General features: G+C 37.1%; 1 protein-coding gene and 1 pseudogene across 1 annotated transcript in view; both read right to left on the reverse strand.

Annotated features, from left to right (window-relative positions):
* Positions 1-20,714, reverse strand: part of EYA3 (EYA transcriptional coactivator and phosphatase 3) — a 126,071-nt gene extending 105,357 nt beyond the window's left edge. The window contains exon 1 of the mRNA XM_044667937.1: positions 20,580-20,714. The gene's annotated coding sequence lies outside the window, so the exon portion shown is untranslated. The remainder of the gene's footprint in view (positions 1-20,579) is intronic.
* Positions 4,428-5,017, reverse strand: LOC123240400 (annotated as a pseudogene).
* Positions 20,715-21,717: the final 1,003 nt, after the last annotated feature.

The raw sequence follows: 21,717 nt of genomic DNA on the forward strand, positions 1-21,717 counted from the left end.
AAAGGAATAATAAACTGGAGAAGTTCCAGGCGAACTGGAGAGACCTCTGGGAACTGATGCAGAGCGAAAGGAGCAGAGCCAGAAGAACTCTATACACAGAGACTGACATTCTGTGGTAAAATCGAATGTAATGGACCTCTGAACCAGCAGCAATGCAATGACCCAGGACAATTCTGAGGGATTTATGGTAAAGATGCTGCCCACATTCAGAGGAGGGACTGCAGGAGAGGAAACATATAGGAAAAACAACTGCTTGAACGCATGGGTTGGGGTGGACATGATTGGGGATGTGGACTCGAAACTACCACACCAATGCAACTACCAACAATTTGGAAATTGGTCTTGATCAAGGACACATGACAAAACTAGTGGAAATGCGCATGGGTAGGGGGGGCGCGGGTTGAAGGGGAAAGGAGGAGCATGAATCATGTAACCATGTTAAAAATGAATATTAATAAATGTAAAAAAAAAAAAAAGAATATACATTTCAACACCTCTATTTCAAGTCCATTACCTCTCTACCAATATATAAAAGTTATGGTTCATTATCAATATTCAGAAGTAATTGTGATTAGGTGTTCTGTTCATTTTTCTTGGAGTTGAAAAATGTTTTTCTTTATATTTGTGGTTATCTCATATATTTTTGTTGGTTAAATTCCTTTCACTTAATATCAGTTTATAGAAATCTTATTATTATATTATTAAGGATGCTAGTGTATATGAAACACCAAAATGATAAAGGGGATATAAAGACTAATTTTCTGCCTTAGAGGTGCTTTCAGTGGCATAGTGGATAGAACGCCAGGCCTGAAGCCTGGAAGACAGAACAACAGATGCCTAAAATAGCATAGAGGAAGATAAGATCCATTAAAACATAATTAATCACATTAATTTTGTTACAATAACCATCTCTGCTCATTCCTTAAGATTTCCTGAGTAAACAGTTAGGTCATCAGCAAGTCAGGTTAGTTTTATCATTATCTTTATGCCTTTCTCACTGGTTTTTTTGCTATTGATAATCCTTTCCAGAACCACATCAATTAATAGTGGGGAGTGGGTAACCTTGCTTTACTCCCATATTTATTGGGAAACTTTCTAGCATACCCCCAATTAAATATGATACTTTCTCTTGATTTTGGATATACTTTCTATGGTATTTTCTAAAGTACTTCCGAGTCTATTTTGTAGGGTTTCTTAGTATACATGAGTGATGTATTTTGTCAAGGGTTTTCTCTGCAGCTATTTAAATAATCATGTGGTTCTGGACATTTTGGATTTTAATGTAATTAATTACATTGTTTTCTTAATGTTCAATCGTTTTTGTATTCCTAATATAATCCAACTTGGTCATTATATATGATTTCTTGGATGCGATGTGGTAGTCTGCTTAAAAGGCTACATTTCAAACTTTATTTTCCTTGACTCTATGCATCCTTTGACACTACTGATCACTCTCTCCTCAATACTCTCTCCTCTCTTCAGTTTTTGGGACACCACTCCTCCCTAACTGCTCCTCTGTTTCTTCTGCTGGATCCTTGTCTAGATGAAATCTTCGAACCTAGGTGTCCCCCAGGTTTCAATGGTGGGCCCTCTCATTTTCTCTACTGGTGATCTCATACATTCCCATGAATTTAATTGTTATCTCTATGTGAATGAGTCCCAGATCTATTTATACTGTCTCAACCTCTCTGCTAACTTCCAATCTTGCCTTTCAAGAATCTAAAACTGGATAATGAATCAGAGACATCTTAAATTCAACAGGTCCAAAATCAAACCCATTGTCTTTCCCCTTTAAATTCTCCTGCCACTCCTCATCTTCCCTATTACTGCAGAAGGCAACGCCACATCCTAATCCTTTAGACTTGAAACCTAGAAGTTATCCTGGAAGCCTCACTATCTCTTGTCTCTTCTCCACATCCATTCGGTTGCCAAGGCTTGTTCACCAATGCAACAGCTCTCGTACGTGTCTCTTCTCCCCTCTGAAATGTTATCACTCTACTACAGGGTTTCATCACCTTATGCCTGGACTATTTCAATAGTTTGGTGGTGGGTGAGCCTGCCTCATATCTCTCCCCATCCTCTATCTTTCATTCAGCCACCAAGGTGATTTTCCTAAAATGCAAGTCTGACTATGTAACCCCTGAATCAATAAACTCTAGTGGCTCTCTCTCACCTCCAGAATCAAATAAAAAATGCTGTTTGGCATTCAAGTCCCTTCATAACCTCACCCCCAAACTTCCTAGTATAATATCTTATTATTATGTCTTGTACCCCACAATATACTCTGATTGAGTGACACTGGCATCCTGACTTGTTCCACTAACAAGTTTGTCTATCTTTTGGTTCCTGGCATTTTCTTTGGCTAACCTCTATGCCTGGAATATTATCACTCTTCAACATCATCTACTGATGCTTCCTTTAAGCACCAACTAAAATCATATCTTTTCAGAAAGCCTTTCTCAATCTCTTAATTCTACCAATTAAATATTTATTTATCCTATAAATTTTTTGCATATTTGTTTATATATTGTCTTTCCCCATTAAATAAGTTCTTTTAGCTCTTTTTGAATTTCAATGCTTAATGCTGTTTCTAGCATGTAAGTAGAGGAACTTAATAGATGTTTACAGATTGACAAGGATTTTGGCCTACAGTTCTACTTCTCTAGTTTTAAGAATCAGGGCTATATTTGTCCCATAAAAAAGAATCTGGTGTGGTGTTTTCTTTTCTTATTTTTGAGAATAAGTGTAGTATTGGTACTAATTTGTTCTCAAAATCTGACAAATCTTATGTGGTTTCATCAGAACCAGGAGTTATCTCCACTAGTGCACCCCCATTTGGGGGGAGTTATTTTAAAGCAAAATGTATTTCTTTCCAGAAGATTGAATCAAGATCTCCATTTGACCTTCTTTAAGTTGGAACATTTTATATTTTTTAATGTATTCTTCTATTTCATTTGTGTTCTGTTTTTGTTAGCATATAACTGTGCTTAGTAGATTCTGATAAATCTTTTTTCTTCCAGTGATTTAACCTTGTTCTTTTCTATTTACTCCATTTGATTTTCTGTCCTTTTATCAGATTGGCTAAAGATTTATTAATTTTATTAGTCTTTTTAAAAAAAATCAACCTTTAGCTTTATCATTTCTTTAGGGTTTTTTCCTCAGTTGATGTGTTTTTCCTCCAATTTTTAATATCTCCTCTTTGTGCTTACTTTAGATTTGTTTCTTTGTTGGTATTCTAATTTTTAAAGGTATATTCAGTCTTCTCCTTTTATAGTTTGTTAATGCATGCTTATAAAGATGGAATTTTTCCTGAGTACTTGCATCCCAAAAATTTTGGCATGCTATTTATCATTATTTTCTTTTATATATAATACATAAATATACATATACCATTTATACATTGCATTATCTATCATACATAATTTATATACAATCACTATGATTTTCTTTTACATAATTGTTCTTCGAACCATTCATTATTTAGAATTTCACTGTTAAGTCTACATGTGAATTTTCCAATGTCATAGACTACAAAACCCTCTATAAAAATCAAAAGCATTTCTAAATAATGACAAAATTCAAGAGGCAAAAATAGAAAGGGAAATCCCATTCCACATAATACAAAATATCATATAAAATGCATGAAATTTAGAGACTCAATCTACTGAAAATACTCTCATTGATTCAACTGCCATGTGCTCCATAAAGAACAAAAAAAGAAATATTCAGTACTCATGGAGGGTTGAGTGCTCCAGTGTAATACTAATAGAGTTGTGAATTAGTACAACTATTCTGGAAGGCAATTTGGAATTATGCAAATAAAATGACTAAAATGTCTATGCCAATATGGCAAACCTTTTAGAGACAGAATGCTGGGCCCTGCCCCCACTCCCCAGATCACATGCAGTACCCCTCCTGCCCACCAAGTGCCAGGCGCACCTTGCCCCCCTTTACCTCCTTTACCCCACACAGGATACAAAATGAATAATTTTGATTAAAATAAAAGGTTTTTGCACAAACAAAAGCAAGGGAAGCAAGATTAGAAGGAAATCAAAGGAAATGGGTGGAAAGAAAATTTTATAGCATATTTCTCTGATAAAGGTCTCATTTTTCAAATATACAGAGAACTAGGTCAAATTTATAAGTCATTTACCAATTGATAAATGGTCAAAGGATATAAAAAAGTAGTTTTCAGAAGAAGAAATAAAAATTATCTAGTTATATGAAAAAATGTTCTCAATCACTGTTGACTGGAGAAATGCAAATTGAAACAACTCTATCTCACACCTATCATATTGGCTAACATGACAGAAAAGAAAAATTATCAATAAGAGCTCAGAAGGCTCTATCACAGATTGGGCACAAATAAACTGTATGAAAAGCTGGGATTAATTAATTAATAGCAATTAATAGGAAAGATAAATGCACCTGTGGCCATCACTGTAGCACCCAGCAGGGGGTGGTGGAGCCCACTTTGGGAATCACTGATTTAGAGCCTCCCTAACACCAAGCTAGTTCTGGCAATGCATGTATCAACCTCATCACTGCATGTTAATATCACATTGACTCCTTCCTCTAATATAAGGTTTTCCCCCTTCACTTTCTTGTAGGATATCTTTTTTTTTTTTAAAGCAACTTCCTCTTTAGGTTTCGGAACAACAATGTTGCTTTTTAGTAAGTATCAACCCAATGTGGCAAGAGAAGTCCATGTATGGGTTAATCTGACCATAAGCCCTACAAGTACACCTTCACATTTAGGAAACTTGTTAACCTAAATATGTTCAATGACAAGAGAATCCACATCCAAATCCTTCCACATTACTCCTGCATTTTTAAGCATATGCAGCAAGAACTCTGCACTCTTCCTGGACCAACAACCTGCTGTCACACTTGCCAACTCTACCATTACATCAATGGAAAGGAAACAGTGTTTCATCAACGTGGCATCTTTCAAATACTTAGTAGCTTTTTGGATATACATGCCCTTGACTGCTTGGGCTGTTTCACAGGTGTTCTTAAAATGTCCCTAGAGATCTAAAAGACTTGCTTGATTTTATAGGGTTCTGTGAATCAAGAGACTACGTTGGAGGATGCTAGGGGCAGGATTGAGAGCCAGGTCTAGAGATGGGAGGTCTCGAGTTCAAATCTGACCTCAGACACTTCCTAGCTGTGTGACCCTGGGCAAGTCACTTAACCCACATTGCCTAGCCCTTACTGCTCTTCTGCCTTGAAACCAATACACAATACTGATTCTCAGACAGAGGTATGGGTTTTTTAAAAAGAGAGACTACTATATATGAAAATATGTTTTGCATGATTGTATTGTATAATCTATATCAAATTTCCTGCTTTCAAAGGGGGTAAGAGGAAGGGAGAGTATTTGGAACTAAAAAAAAAAGAATGTTAAAAATTGTTTTTACATGTAATTGGGGAAAAAATTAAATATAAAAATTCTTTTAAAAGAAGCTATTATGACAATCCAGATAAATAAGGACAAGGACTAGAACAGCAGAAATGGAAAGATCAGACACAAGAGCCTGGAGACAGAAGTGACAACTTGCTAATAATAATAATTGTTCACATTTATATTGCTCTTCAAAGTTAGTAAAGTATGATACACTGCCTTATTTGAGCATTCTAACAACTCTATGAGTTAGATGCCATTAACATCCCCATTTTGCAGATAAAAAAACTAAAGTTCAAAGGATGATGACAGTAAAGGACATATTGCTGGCAAAGATCAGAATCATAATAATAAATGGCTACTATACTGTCTAGAGGCACAGGTTCTATTACTGCTCTCATTTTTCAGATATGCCTGAAGCTGAGAAGTGACTTGCCATGAGCTATACAGCTAGGAGTGTGAATCAGGAATCAAGTACAGGTCTTCCATACTTCAGGTATAGAACTAGATGTTGGAAGAAGTAAAATAATTGATTTCAAGCCTCAATGACCAAGAGAATAGTAGCTTTATGTCATTAACATAAAGAACAAAGGTAGAGCAAATTCAAAGGGTAAGTATCAGTCTTCTAACATCTTAAATCTCTTACTCTCTCCTGTAATTTCTACAACCTATTGACCTTAGTCTCTTGACTGTTCCTCAAACAAACCTTCGGTCTCCTAATACCAGTATTTTCCCTGGCTGTCCCCCACACCTGCAATGCTCTCCCTCCTGGCTTTCTTCAAGTCCCAGGTAAAATCCCATTCTCCAAGAAGCCCTTCTTTATTCCCTTACTGTCTATTGATTACTTCCAATTTATCCAGTTTGTCCATAGTTGTTTCCCCATTTAGACTGTGAGCTCCTGGAGAATACATCTGGCTTATTTTTTGCCTTTCTTCGTAGTGCTTTCTGCCTGTCTCATAAGGGACTCTTAATAAGGGTTAGTTGACTCAATAAATGCACATGGCCTTGCCTTGACTGTTCAATCATACCAACTGTCTATCAGTCATCCTTTGCCCTGGACATATGACCCGCTCGTGCTATCAGACTTTTCCCTAATAACAGCTTTTATTCCCATCCTTCATTATTTCCTCAGCACTTAGCACAGTGCCTGACACATACATAGTATGTGCTTAATATTGACAAGTTCAAGAGAGTAATATCAAAGTATCATTTTCAGCTATTAAAGTCAGAATCCTAATCAACATATACATGTCCTAGGTAAACACTTGCAAAAATAGGATTAGACATTATTAACAATGAGAAGTTAGTAAAACCATTTTTAATTCCTTAAAGTAATTTTTAGCCTTTAAAATGAAGTTTGAACACATACAGAAAGCACTAGACAGTTCTTTACATACCACTGAACCATAGTGAAGTTAAGTTTAAGCACAGAAGCCTTCAGACATTATGCAGTTAATTCTCCTAGTCCTATCTGTTAAGTGGTGCTCAAGCCCAGGACCATGGCAAGACCCTGTCTGGCATGCTCAGAACTAATAAATGTCTTCTAATCAATTTGTGACTTAAAAGTTAAAATTAGGCTTTAAGGCTATACATCCAGCCTACCTCCACACTGCTCAAGAACACAAGAACTCTTCAATTTCCCCTCAGCTTCACTCAACCTCACACAAGTAGCATTTGCAAGCTGTTCTTCTAAATTCATCTCCCTTTTCTGGGATCAGGAGGGGACCAATAAGAATGCTCCTTTGTAGTCTTTTGGATTTTAGCTATAAACAGGGACCAGATACTTCAGAAGTTCTCCAAGTCTACCACACTTAATTTATTTTAGAAGAGTCTAAGATTCTAATAATATAAGCTCTACTGATAGCTAGAAAAAAAATTTAGCCTCATTTTCATGCTTATCTTCTCTAGATCTATTTTCTCCTCTGTGAAATGGATTAAATTAGATCAACTCTAAGTTCTCTAACTTGATTCTGGACTTGAACTGAAGTCTTAGCTAATGGTAATTCCAGGCATATATTAAGGAACAGAGATGGTAGCAGCAGAATTAATGGGGCAGCCTCTACAGGGAAAAGAACCCTAGCCAGAGAGTATACCTAGCTGTGCCCTTTTTAAAAATTTTTTTTTTCATTTCCCTGATGTGTAAAACTAGATGATTAGGTTGGATTATCTCTCCATTTCCCTTTAGACCTTAGTCTAGGATCTTTCCGTGTGTTCTTGACTAAGGCCACATTTACTTTAAACAAGTAAACTTTGTTATTTTATAATTTTCCTTTAGAAACAATTACCTAGGAAAACGAATGCAATGATTGGTCTCTGAATACTTCAGTTCCCAATTAAGAATATTTGCACTTAAAAGAATCAAAACACAAGAGAAAAACTGGGAGAAAGTTTCCCCAAATCAAATAAAGCAGAAGGAAAATATCTAACTATAAATAAGGAAAAAGAAAAAAAAACATGTGGGAAAGGATTATTAAATGATCAGACTTATGATCCACTAGGAAAAAAATTAAAATGAAACAAAACAGCTAACTAAACAGAAGTTAACATTCATATCTATGACTAAAATGAGATTTTTTAGGCATACCATAAACTTACTCCCTTCGGGAAATGTTTAATTGGTGAGTTCAAAAAATAAAACAATAAATATGCATAATGAGAAACATTAATCAGAGGCAATAATCAACAGAACACAGAAACCTAAAAAACAAAAAACTGGAAACGTTTTTCACTCTAGATAGTCCTTATATAGAACACATTCCTTTCAAGGGCTCTAACTCTTAACTAAACCCAAAAGGAGAACCCTGATGGTGACAACATTCTGAGAGATTACATGTATCATCTCTGGCTAACTGATAAAAAGATGAAAATGGGGAGAGGCAAATTTTTAGCATCTCCGTTTTCTGTTAGCTTTTTTATAAACACTTTGACTTATTTACATTTTCAATAAACTAAATTAAAATTCAGCAGTATTTAAGAGGTTTTTAATTTGCTATATACTACTAAATTAGAAAGGACAAATTTTGCACTAAGGAAAAGATCACCTATTACATTGCTCTTTAATAAGGGGAAAACCAGAATGCTATGCATAATTAATCTGGAAGTAAAATGAACACTTCCAATTCTAGGATTTTATGTATCTGCTAACTAAACATATTTTGCTATTGTTCCATCCTGTCCAACCCTTCATGACTCATTTGAGGTTTTCTCAGTAAAGGTACTGGAGTGGTTTGCCATTTCCTTCACTAGTTCATTTTTCAGATGAGGAAGCTGAGGCAAACAGGGTTAAGTGACTTACTCAAGATCACACAGCTAATAATGTCTAAGCTCAGTTGTGAGCCCACAAAGATGAGTCTTCTTGACTTCCGGTCTGGAACTTTACCTACTTGCACTACATTGTGCTAAAAACAAGTCTTTCTTGTTTTAAGGAACTTGGGAATTATTTCATCTGATTTTTTTTTGAACAAATGGAACACAAACAATAAAATTCTTTTCCACTTGAAAGCTCATCATTTCTAATTTATTCCCTTTCTTAGCAAAGTCTGAAGCAACAACCTACCAATATTCCTGACTCTTACAATTGCTCCATTATTAAACTTTTAATGTTTGAATAGTTTGCTCAAATGTACCTGCATTTCTTGCTTCCAGAACTTCATGCAGAAGACATAAATAAATAAAAAATAAATAAAAACAGAAAAAAGAACCCATATTTTAGTAGATTAAGCTACAGTATCCAAGTAAAGAATATTTCGAATTTCAGCAAGTCTACAGCAAAATCTGAGTTCTTTTTATAATTAGGAAAACTTTATAAAATGGAATAGTTAATACTTCTCTCTTAAGATGTAAGTTAACAAAAAAGGAACAAAAACAAACATCTGTCCTATGGGGGAAAAGCCACTTTTTGCCAAAAACAAAAGAATCCACTAGTGGATTTAAAAATTACATTTCATAACTCTATTGGTCTCATAGAACTTGAAGTCAATTTCCATCAATATGTAAATTTTCAAGAATTGAATTTTTTAATTTCCTATTCCCAATTTGATATTAAATAATCATTTCCCCCTTCCTTAGCAAAAATGTAGTTAAATTGAAGGGCAGAGAGGAGGCTTGTACCAAAAGAAAGTAATATTCCAACCAAAAAGTGTTTCTGTCTACTGGTTTTAAAAGTCATTTTCCTCTTTATTGTAAAATAAAAATGAGAATGTTGATTTAAATCTGGCTACTACTACAATGATTCAAAAGAAGTGGTCAGAGCTCAGGTTTGTATTAAGTTTGCCAACTTCTATCAGACCAGAGGGGAGTCTTATCTGATATAATATAAAGAAAGAAGAAAATTTCTGTTTTACATTTGAAATCCATGTGGAGAACATTAAACTTGAGGCATTTTCTTTAACCCATTTTAATATATACTATTGATCAAAGAAAGAAAAAATTAAATAATTTTAAGGTAAAGACAGTTCAGTATTAATACTACATAAATTTTATACAAAATACAACTATTTCTGAAAGGAACTCAAAGCATTTAACATTAACATCTTAAAAATAAAGGCTTGTAAAAGCTGCAACGGACTTTTTTCTTTTATTTTTTTCAACATTTTACTAACTGACAAATACACATAGAAAAAAATCTGTGAGTTATCCAAAGTTAGATGCAGGGGGGAAAAAAAGATAATTAGTTGGTTCAGTGGATCGAGTCAGACCTAAAATCAAATATGACCTTAAATACTTCCTAGCTGTGTGACCTTAGGCAAATCACTTAACCCCAACTGTCTGACTCTTACTGCTCCTTCTGCCATGGAACTAATACTCAGTATTGATTTGAGGAAAGAAAATAAATGTTTTTGGCAGGGAGGGAGAATAAATGAATGAATAAAAAGAATGGTGGGGGGAAAATAAATTCTGGACTTAGATTCCTTATTTTAAAAAAGCTATATATCCTTAAGATCATGGGGGTGGGGTGGGGTTTGAGGATTGGGTATCAGCTTCCTAATCAAAAAAGCTTATAATTCTCACTCATAAAAAGAAAAACTATTGTATTAGCAGTTTCTTGCCAACTGATGCCAATTTTTACACAAAGATGTTTAAAAAACCAAATGAAGCCATCCTCTTTTACTTGTCTAAATGAGATCAAATTGAAAGTACGGTTCCAAATGTTAGCCTCATACACAGCCTGTCAGATCATTCACTTTATTCGCTGTTCACAAATTTGAAAATTTGGCCCCAAAACATTTTTTAAATAGACTGTCTCATTTTAGAATGAAAGAAAAAGCATTTATTAAGCACTTGCAATGTGCCAAGAACTGTGCTAGGTAAGCACTGTGAATACTAAGAAAAAGAGTCCTTGCTCCCAAGGAGTTCACACTGTTTGGGAGAGACCAACAGAAATAGAAAACACAATTTAAATTTGTTTAAGATGTCACATACAAATCTAAGTAGTACAGTCATTAACCAAGTTTAATTAACTAAAGTATAGACAACAAGATCTTCAAAACTCTAAAAATTTTTGTATGGAAATATATAATATACGATTAGTTAAACTAGCTTTTAGTTTTTGTTATTAAAGATATTATTGCATCGTTCAAATATAGTTAAGATTAAAACCCATTACTGTTCAAAGAAATCCATAACTGTTTCAAAAACCTACTTTCAAATTCTAACAAAAATAACTGATCTCAATCATTGCTGCTTCCAATATTTAGATGGATTCAGGACTCAGGAAAGTAAAACATTAAAGATGAAAGTAGGGCTTCTGTTCTGCTATTAAGCCCTTTCAGGTGATCAAAGCAACTGCTTTCTCCAAAACCAACCTTTTCATTTTCAAACCAGCAGGACTGTTTGTAATCCCTACAGTCTACACATGTAAGCACACCTGTATTCTTATTTTAAGTGAATTAGCCATTGGACTTACCACTTGTTTCCCAATATGTTACAAATATGCCATCCCTGAGAATGCAGCTTTCATACAAAGCAGATGTTTATAAAAGATTAACTGTTTCAAAGATTTTCTAAATCTAATTTTGTGTTCAATTAAACTTTTTTTGAAAATACTCTGACTTTGAAGTATCCAAAAGGCTATATAAGAAGTCTACTTTATCCTGGGAAAGTTAACATTTTGGGGCTTCTCTAACAATACAAGCATTTCAGAACAAGCCTCCAACATTGGAAGGCCAATCTATGATTGAGCAAGAATCTCCTCTCTGACACAACTCACTGGGGGTCAGTCATCCAGCCTTTTCATGTGAGAGAAAGCACTGCCTTCCTCCTATGACCCATTCTACTCTGAGCAGCTCTAACTGAGAAGGTTTTCTTCATAACAAACCTAAATCTGCCACTTTGCAAATGCACATTTCTCTCCCCAAAACCCAGGACAGGTTTACTCCCTCTTACAAATGACAGGCTTTTAAAGATTCAGGAGCATTATTCTCTCGACTGATAAATCAGCATGTAACGCTTAGTGACCTATCTAATTGTCTCACTTTATAAAGGAAGAAAAATGAAGCCCTAGAAGGGAAGCAATATGCCCAAGGTTCCAGGGAAAGCAACAGGGTCCAGTACAAAGACCTAGACTGGAGACTAGGTGATCAAAGCTCTTGTCCCAACTCCACTATTAAACTCACAGGGAGGTTCAGTAAGGCATTTCCCTTTCCTGAACCTAAACTTCCTCATTTGGAGAATCAGAAGGCTGAATAGCCTTTTAATATCCCTTCTGGTTGAAACATTCCATTATTTTCATCATACAATTAATGTATTACAACATAGCTGTACTGAATAATCTAGGGGGGGGAATTCTGGGGAATTCTATGTACAGTAGTGAGCATAAGGTAGTCTGCGCATGATTTAAAAAGAAAAAGGCCAACTCTTTCTTAGGGTACAAATGAAGATGGCCAGAAAGAATTAAGCTGTTTCACTTTTTAAAACTGTACCTTTTATTAAAATGTCCCAGGCAGGGGATGTCAAGGACAAAAATTTAAAGAGAAAAGTAGCCATCTAAACCAACATCAATTACTTTCATTTGCTTGTAGATTTTAAACTGTAAATAGGCTATCTAGTCAGCACAAGTCAATATATAAAAAATTTTATTTTATAACATTGTTATAAGTTCAACAAAGTGGAACTAGAGAGTAGGCTAGGGAATTTTATAAATATAATATGAGTTTGGTTTTTCTCTTGTTTAATTATCACTATTGATTATTACATTTTACCATATTATTATAATACATATTATTTTACTTATAGCCTATTTTTCTTTGGAAACTCAGGTGCAGGTTCCCTCAAGTTATTGTTTTTCAGTCATTTCAGTCTTATCTGTCACTTCATGACCCTATTTGGATTTTTTGGGGGGGGTCTTTCAGGATCTCTGGATCTTGGAATGGTTTGCCATTTCCTTCCCCAGCTAATTTTATAGATGAGGAAATGAGGCAAAAAAGATGAAGTGACTACTTAGGGAAGTGTCTTTTTGAACTCAGGAAGATGAGTAGTCTTTCTGGCACTGTCTCTACTTTGCCACCTAACAATGCAGACTAGCATTGTGTATTTTACTTATGAGTCCTTATATAGAGTCACTACCACGGAAGAAATCTATAGAAGTGTTCCAGTTGTGATCTCCAAGGCCAAGTGGAGGAAGTATCCACATCCCCAACTGCAAAAGTTCTCATCCCAACTCTCTCATATCCATGTGGTATCCAGTTTACCAAAATGTTGCATTGACATCAACTATGAAAATTATGCATTGTGATGCTGTACTGGCTGACACCTACAGGATTTCATTATTACCTGCTAGGTGGAACTGGGTAAATCATTTAGCCTCCCTCCTTTTCCTTAGCTACAAAATTAGAGATTGTCCAGATCAGCTCTTAGGGTTCTTGTCTGGTTTTTTTTGTGAGTCTATTCTAGTGCTTGCTCCAGGAGCATATATACTAAAAAATGAGTCTATCTAAATATAGGCTTCAATATGCTCAAGAGTACAAAGGTCAAATATGAGAGGGCCCACCCATCAGCCCAAACATGACACCCTTTTTTCTCTGCCTTACATATGTACAGAGAATCTGGAGAGGGGGTTCTTAACTGTGCAATGGGACTCCTTTAGCAGTCTTTTGTGGAGCCTTTGGACTCCTCAGAATGTTTCAAAATGCATAAAATACAATACCTGAGATTACACTGAAAACAATTATACTGGAGTACAGTTATTAAAATAGTTTTTAAAATAAGTTCTTCCAAGTTAAGAACTCAGAACTCTGGAGCTAAAAACAAACTGTTAAGTCATGAAATTCCAGATTTGATTGTGGAGTTATTTTTAAACCACTGGGCAAATGAAGTAAAGGCAGGTCAAATGAAGAAATAGGTGTCCTCCTACCTGTCTCTGTGGCAGTCACCTTTGCTGGTGCTTTTTTTTGCTTTTCATTCAGGTCATACTAACCATGAGTGTTTCTCAAGGTTCTTGCAGTGGGCCCTCTCAATTATTCACTCAGAGGTTTTAAAGTTGAGATCATGGAGGAACTTAAGTTTTTAAAAAAATATTCTGATAACTACATTTCAATAATCAGTTTTCTTTTAAATCTATGTATTTTATTTTATACATTGAAAAATGTTCTAAGAAGGGGTCCAAATGTTTCACCAGATTGCCAAAGAGAACTCTTGCTTTATACTATTCTTACTTGATATCATCAATTCCCATCAATTCTTGATGAACATGATTCCCAGGTCAACTGCCTTTTGGACATCTCAAATGAGACAGCCTATAGTCATAAAACTCACTATATCCAAAACTCTTTATCTTTCTCTCAAACCTTCATCTCATCTCAACTTTCCTCTTACTTGCAAAAGGGCAGCAAAGATGGCACAGTAGAATACTGGGTTTGGAATTAGGAAGCCTCATCTCCCCAAGTTCAAAATTGGCCTCAGACACTTACTTACTTGTATTATCCTGGGCAAGTCATTCAACCCTGTTTGCCTGTGTTTCCACATTTGTAAAATGAGCTAGAGAAGGAAATGGTAAACTACTTCAGTATCTCTGCCAAGAAAACCCCAAATGAGGTCACAGTACTACTGAAAATGACCTAACAACAAAAGGACTGCCACCTTCCCAGGCACACAACCCCAAAGTTATCCTCAATTCCTTACTCACAATTGCTTGACATAAATCTGTTGTCAAATCTTGTCATTTCTCCCTTTGTAACACTTTTAAATCCACTTTCCCTTCTCTTCACTCAGCAACCATCACAGCACAGGCTCCGATCACCTCTTCCCAAGATTATTACAAGAGCCATCTAGCTGGTCTCTGGGCCGTAAGTCTCTCTCTCCACACTTCAAACTGCCTTCTACTCAACGGCCAAAGTGACTTTCCTAAAATGCAGTGCAGGTCTCTCCATGCCCCCTTGCTAGTCCATAAAACCCAGGTGGCCATTATAACCCCTAGAATCAAATATAAACTCCCTGGTCTGGCATTCAAAGTCTAACAATCTGACTCTTCCTCTTTTACCAATCTTATCACTTCACCCCTCTGCACAGTCTCTAGGATACAGCTACCCTGTCCCACTTGCTGTTCCTCCCCCTAGATGGCCCTAACTCTCACATCCAAATTTCCCTGACTTCCTTAATACTCAGCTCAAAATCCTGCTTCTTGTTTTCCCAATCACACCAGCTACTGATTTCCCTGGTGAAATTATCTTCCATTTACACTGTCTATCCCTTCCTTGTACATAGTTATTTACATGAAAAAGTAAGCTTTTTGAGAGCAGGGCTGAGTCTTCTTCTGTATCCTCAGTTCTCAACATAGGGTCTAGAACAGAGTAAGGTCACAATGAAAGCTTGTTGACTGATAACTCACTGGTGGGAAGGGAGAGACCACCTAGAAGATATTGGTTACCATCCTCCAAGCCTGACCTGGCTCATCTCCAATAGTCTTTGCTAAAAATAGCTGGGGAGGTTTGACTGGGGTTAGGAATGAGCTGAGGTCCCAGATATGCCACAGTTAAGGAGTTGGCCTCTTTCTAAAGTGTACTACACAAATAAGGCTTATAACATCTAACTCTAATTACTATATTTCTTAGTGTAGGGCATTGCTTTGCACACAGTGAATACTTAATAAAAGCTCAATGCCTTGTCTCCTACTTTATCATAAAGGCAGAGAAAAGAAAATGCTGCTTAATGAAACTGTTTATTGAAGTACAATGTTAACTGTGGGGTTTGAGTTCCTGAATTTGACAGATGAGTTTTCAATGATGGTAACAAATTTACATGAAATAATCTGCACACAATGTATTAGAGCCAAGATTCAAACTCAGGTCTCTGGACTCCAAGTCCACTGCATAGTATTGCCATAAATCAAACTATCACCAGATTAATTGGTTTCCTGCCTCAAATCTTTCCAAATGCAATGATCTCCACACAGCTACCAAAGCATACATCTGACTGTTTCACTCCACTGCTCACACAGATCCAGGGTTCCCCATAGCTTCAATGAAAAAAGACAAATACCTTTGTTTGGCATTTAAGGCCTTTTACCACTATCTGCTTCCACCTTCTTTTTAAAATTACTACACTTTCCTCCCACTCGATCCTACCAGACTGACCAACCAGTTGTTTTGTGAATAAGAACATCCTCCTCCAATCTTGGAATATTTACCTAGGCTGGTCCTCTTGCTGGGAATGCTCTCCATCCACCTCTTAGAATCTCTTACTCCCTCCAAAATGCAGCTCAATTGTTCCTGCACTGAATTCTTCCCTAATGCTTCTGCCAGCCCCATCAACAAAGTATTGTGTATTTACTTTGTATTTATCTTCTATTTACTCATATGAGTACTCCTCCGGTTGTTTCCCCAATAGAATGCAAGTTCCTAGAGGCACAGATAGTTTTGGTTTTGGATCTGATCTATGGTTTCTTATAGGAAATTCATTGTAAGAAAATTCCATCTACCAGTTCCTGACTTGAACCCAGGTCTCCTGGTTTCCAAGATTGGCTCTCTATTCACTACAACATTCGACATAGCAGGTACACAATTAACGTGCTTGTTGATTGAAGAAAATAGAGGAAATGAAAATTCTTCAAACTTATGCCACAAGAACAAAATGTATGCTTTAAAATATATTTAGGTACTATAGGATTTTAGAGATACATGGCACCCTTAGTGATGATTTGTTCCAAATCCCTCATCTTACATGTAAGAAAACCAAAAAGTTTCCCAAAGTTCAAAGAGAAGAGTAGGAAGGAAACCCTTAAGTTTTTCCACAATTGCTCAAAGTATGGCACAAAAGTACCAAAGAGGAACATTACTAAAAGCAGAGAAAAGAGAGAAGTGTTAGAGAATATTAAGATCATATTATACAGAAAGAATACAGTCTTTTAAAAAGAAAGAATTATAGTGAGAGGAAACTCCACAGGACTGAAAATTAGAAAATCAGAGTTCTTTTTCTGCTAGCTATGTGACTAAGCAAGCCCCTAAAATATTCTAAGCCTCAATTTCCTCATTTGTAAAATGAGAATTGAGACTAATTTTTTTCCTGCTCTAACATCCTATGTATGGTGTTGAATAGTTACTGGAAAGGTGAAAAACTGGGAAGTGATGAATTTTCAAATACTATGAAAACAAAAAAAGTAGTAGAGGATACAAAATTTGAATGAGTATTATGAAATATGCATATAAAAAATAAGTTAGGTCTCCAAGAGAAAATGTATTGGGGGGGATAAGGGGGTTACAGAAGAAACTACATAATTTCAGTATTCTCATACTGAATTAGTAGAGCAAAATTTCTTCCATGATTTTAAGCCTCATCTCCTACAAAATATATGTACTATAATATTTTTAAATCTTTTGATTGATTAACTTAAAAGTTACTGATTGATAGACAAAGAGAGTTTGATTCACTCTTCACAGCATCATGAAAGCAGAAAATACCAATTTCTGAATACCCTAAGGTATTTATAACTAATTAGGGCTGGTGTCACACTACTGTCTCACCTGGAGACAACTCATATTTAAGTTGTCTAGCCCTATAAACTCCAAAGGCTTCCTATTACCTCTAAGGTCAAATACAAAATCCACTGGCAACTAAAGCCCTTCCTACTTTTTTAGGCTTCTTACACTTTCCTCTTTTCCCTGTAACCTAAGAGGGGGAACATGAGTCTTCTTGCTATTCCTCCCACCTGACATGCCACCACCTCCTAACTAATAGTTTTTTCACTAGTTGCCCCCATGCTAAATGCTTTCCTTCCTCTCTCCCTGGCTTCTCAAGGTTTCCTCAAAAAACAGTTCACATACAGATGAAGAAATCAAAGCAATAATCATATAAAAGTGTTTTAAATCACACGTGATAAAAGAAATGCAAATTAAAACAATTCTGAGGTACCACCTTACACCTATCAGATTGGCCAAGATGACAATAAAGGGAAATGATTAATGTTGGAGGAATGTGGCAAAATAGGGACACTAATGCATTTCTGGTGGAGTTGTGAACTGATTCAACCATTCTGGAGCACAATTTGAAACTATGCCCAAAGGGCTATAACACTGTACATACCCTTTGATCCTGTAATACCACTACTAGATCTATATTCCAAAAGAGATCTAAAAAGTGGGGGAAAAGATCCACTTGAATATTTATAGCAGCTCTTTTTGTGGTAACAAAGAATTGGAAATTGAGGGGATGTCAATTGGGGGATGAATACCTGAACAAATTGTGGTGTATTAGTGATGGAATACTATCATGCTGCATGAAATGATGAGCAAGATGATTTTGGAAAAAGCTGGAAAGACTTACATGAACTGATGCAAAGTGAAATAAGCAAGACCAGGAGAACACTATATATAAAGAAAAAGTCATATTGTGGAATGATCCACTGTGAAGACTGATCTACTCTCAGCAGTCCAGAACATTTTTGAAGGACATAGAAAATGCTATCTACCTCCAGAGAATGAACTGTTGGAGTTGGTATACTATTTTTCACTTTAGTTTATTTGTGTTTTTGTTTTGGAGTTCTGGCTTTATATGAGCATTCTTTTACAATGACCGATGGAAGTTCTGCATGATAATACATTTATAAACCAGACTGAATTGTTTACCATCTCTGGGAAGGGGGAGGGAATGGAGGGGAGACAATTTGGATTTCATATAATGTATGTGAAAATTGTTTTTGCATGTAATTGGGAAAATAAAATTAGCTCAAATCTCACTTTCTTTGGAAGGCCTTTCCTGGTCCCTCTTCCCCTACAGAAACCTCCCTCTGAGATTAACTTTCATTTACACTGCCTCTTTCTCCTATATGTTATTTTTTGCATGTTGTCTGTCCCATTAAAATGTAAGCCCCTTAAGGGTTAGGGAATGTGGTTTTCGCCTTTCTTTGTATCCTCAACATTTAATCCCATGCTTGCAGGTTGTAATTGCTGAACAAATGACTGAATTTAAGGCATAAATTCACAGAGATTGGATAACATCCATAGCTTTGTGTTAATGAATGTCAAAAGCCAAATTTGAACTCAATCTATTGCTATTTCCAGGATACCACAATTCCTTGGAGATAGTATAAAATGACTAACATTAACGATTACACTGTCAATGAACAACAAAATCACATGCACGATTACAGTTAGAAACCATCATAAGACAGTTACTACTATTGACTCTGCTGTGTGGGAGTCAGAAACCAAATCTAAGCTCAGAGCTCCAAGCAAAAGGCCCACAGAATAGCCATGGAAAACTTTTGTTGTTCCAACTTTAAGATAGTTCCACTACATGACTTTAAATCTGTGCCTGCAATTTCTGAATTAAAGTTTCTACAAATTATTATACTCCCCATAACCAACTTAATGTTCCAACCAAACTGAACTATTATGCCTTTTCCAAACTCTGTGTGCCATCAGCTACAACTAGAGTCAGCACTCACTCATCTCTACAGGAGTCTGTCTTCATTCAAGTTTTAACTCACAAATAACCATCTCCAACATGATTTCCTCACAGACCCAGTTATTAAATACGCTTCCTAATACAATTCTCCTGGAACTCTTCATAACTGAACATTCTCCTGCAGCCACCTTCTCCCAATTTAAAGATAAGCTCTCTTTTTCTTGTCGTAGTTGGGAGGGGGGGGGGGAAGATGGGGGTGGGGAAAGAGGGGAAGAGTAGGGGAATGAGAAATGTGTCTATTAATCAATCAACAAGCATTTCCTTTCAACACTCAACTAAAAATCCACCTCCTATAAGCCTTTACTAAGTCCCCTGGCTGCCTTCCCCAATCTGCTCTCTTCTATCACCTTCCCTCTAATATTACTTACAATTTACACCGTACATATAATCTTCACCTGCATAGTTATTTTCGTGTTTTTTAACCTAATGGGATGTATACTTTTTGGAGGCAGGCACAATATTTTTGCCCCCACCTCCCCTCCCGAACACTTAGCACAGTGCCCTACTAAGTGCTTAAAAGAGCTTAGCTAGGTGGGGTCCAGTGGCTGGTGTCGATCTTTGGAGTCTGAAAGGCCTGAGTTCAAATCCAGCCTCAGTGGTTTACTGTATGACCCTGTTCAAATCACTTAAACTCCTTTGGCCTCTATTTCCTCATCTGTAAAATGAGGATAATAAGAATTACACTTGACTCCCAGGGTTGTTAAGAAATCATATTTGTAAACACTTATACTAGCTATCATTGCTAACAAGAACAATTAACACTTGTCAATTTGACTTATTAAGCCCCTCCTTGATCAGGCACTTGTGAATACGAATACGAAAGTCACATCCTATTAAACCCCAGTATTTACACTGGCCGAATTCAATCGAATAACCCTGACCCCCATGACACCCCTAAAAGGGTGACTACTCCCCGACCCCAGCAAGTAAAGAACGGCCTGGCAGTTCAGGACCCAGGGAGATTATTAAACTCGAGAAACACAATCCAAACCCCTCCTCTGGCCCAGAATGAGGCGAGGCCTTGCCCAAGGTCACATAGCTCTCAGGCAACCTGGGCAGAATTCGAACCCAAGTCCAGAGACTCCCCCCTTGCGGCTCCGGCACAGATGCCCCGGGACTCTCACACGAAGCCGCCCAGCCCGGGATCCGGTCAAGCCAGGGTAACCCAAAGCCCGGTAGGCGCTGGGGCTGGGGGAGCCGGGACAGCCTAGAGTCCCGTGTGCCCACACCGCTCTCGGGCCGCCGGTCTGCTGGGGATTGGGCAGAGGCAAGGACTCACCGGGCAGCGGCGGCGGCCCCGGACGGGACAGGAGCATGGGTACACGTCTGGCCCCAAGGCAGCCCGAGCAGGAGGAGGAGGAAGCGGTGGCCAAGAAAGAGAAGGCGGTGGCAGCACGGGCAGCGGCGGCGGCGACGGCGGCGGCTGTGGCGGCAGGGGCAGCGGCAGCGGCGGCGGCGGCAATACGACCCGGATGTGCATCCCCTGGTGTCGGAAGTGAAGCACCTCGCGCCCACCCCTTCCTCCCCGGGCTGCCCTCTCACTGCGCATGCGTCTGTCCCAGGGCAAGGGAGAGGTGCCTCGGACCTCCTACACCACCCCCACATCCCTCCCACTTTGGCGCCTCTCGCTCCAGGCCCCTCCACCCCCACTTGAGCTGCCTGTCCCAGGCGAGGAACAAAGCTCCTACCTTTCTCTTCTGCATCCCCACGCATGTGCGTGGGGGTGGGTGGAGAAACAGGCTGCCCTGTTTGTTGATCTTGTTTTTTCAACGATGCTCACCCTAGGCGGTCCTTTCTTCAGGAAAGAGCAATGAGCCCCCGGGCCTGGGTTCAAAAGCTACTGTGCTAAAACTTATTGATAGTTTCAATTAATTTTTAGTTTAAATATTTAAATTAATAAGTGTATATTTAAAAGCATTAGCAAATATAATCTTTAATAATGATAAGTTAGAAGTCTTCCTTATAAGAATCAAGGATGCCCATTATCACCAATATTATTTAATATTGTATTAGAAATGCTATCAATAGCAATTAGAGAAGAAAAAGAAATTGAAAAATGAGAATGGGCAAAGAGGTAATAAAACTATCTCTTTCCACAGACAGTATGATGATATATTTAGAAAATCCTAGAAATTAAACTAAAAATTAATTGAAACTATCAATAAGTTTTAGCACAGTAGCAGGATATAAAATAAATCCACATAAATCATCAGTATTACTATAAATCACTAGCAATGTTCTGCAAGAAGAGGTAGTGAGCAGTAACCCATTTAAACCATAGATAGAATAAAATCCCTAGGAGTATATCTGCTAAGACAAACCCAGAAACTAAATGAAAATAATTATAAAATACCTCTTATATGAAGTCCAATTTACATAACTGGAGAAATATTCATTGTTCATGAGTGGGCAGAACC

The sequence above is a fragment of the Gracilinanus agilis genome, chromosome 3, assembly GCF_016433145.1.
Source record: "Gracilinanus agilis isolate LMUSP501 chromosome 3, AgileGrace, whole genome shotgun sequence".
Classification (NCBI taxonomy): Eukaryota; Metazoa; Chordata; class Mammalia; order Didelphimorphia; family Didelphidae; genus Gracilinanus; species Gracilinanus agilis.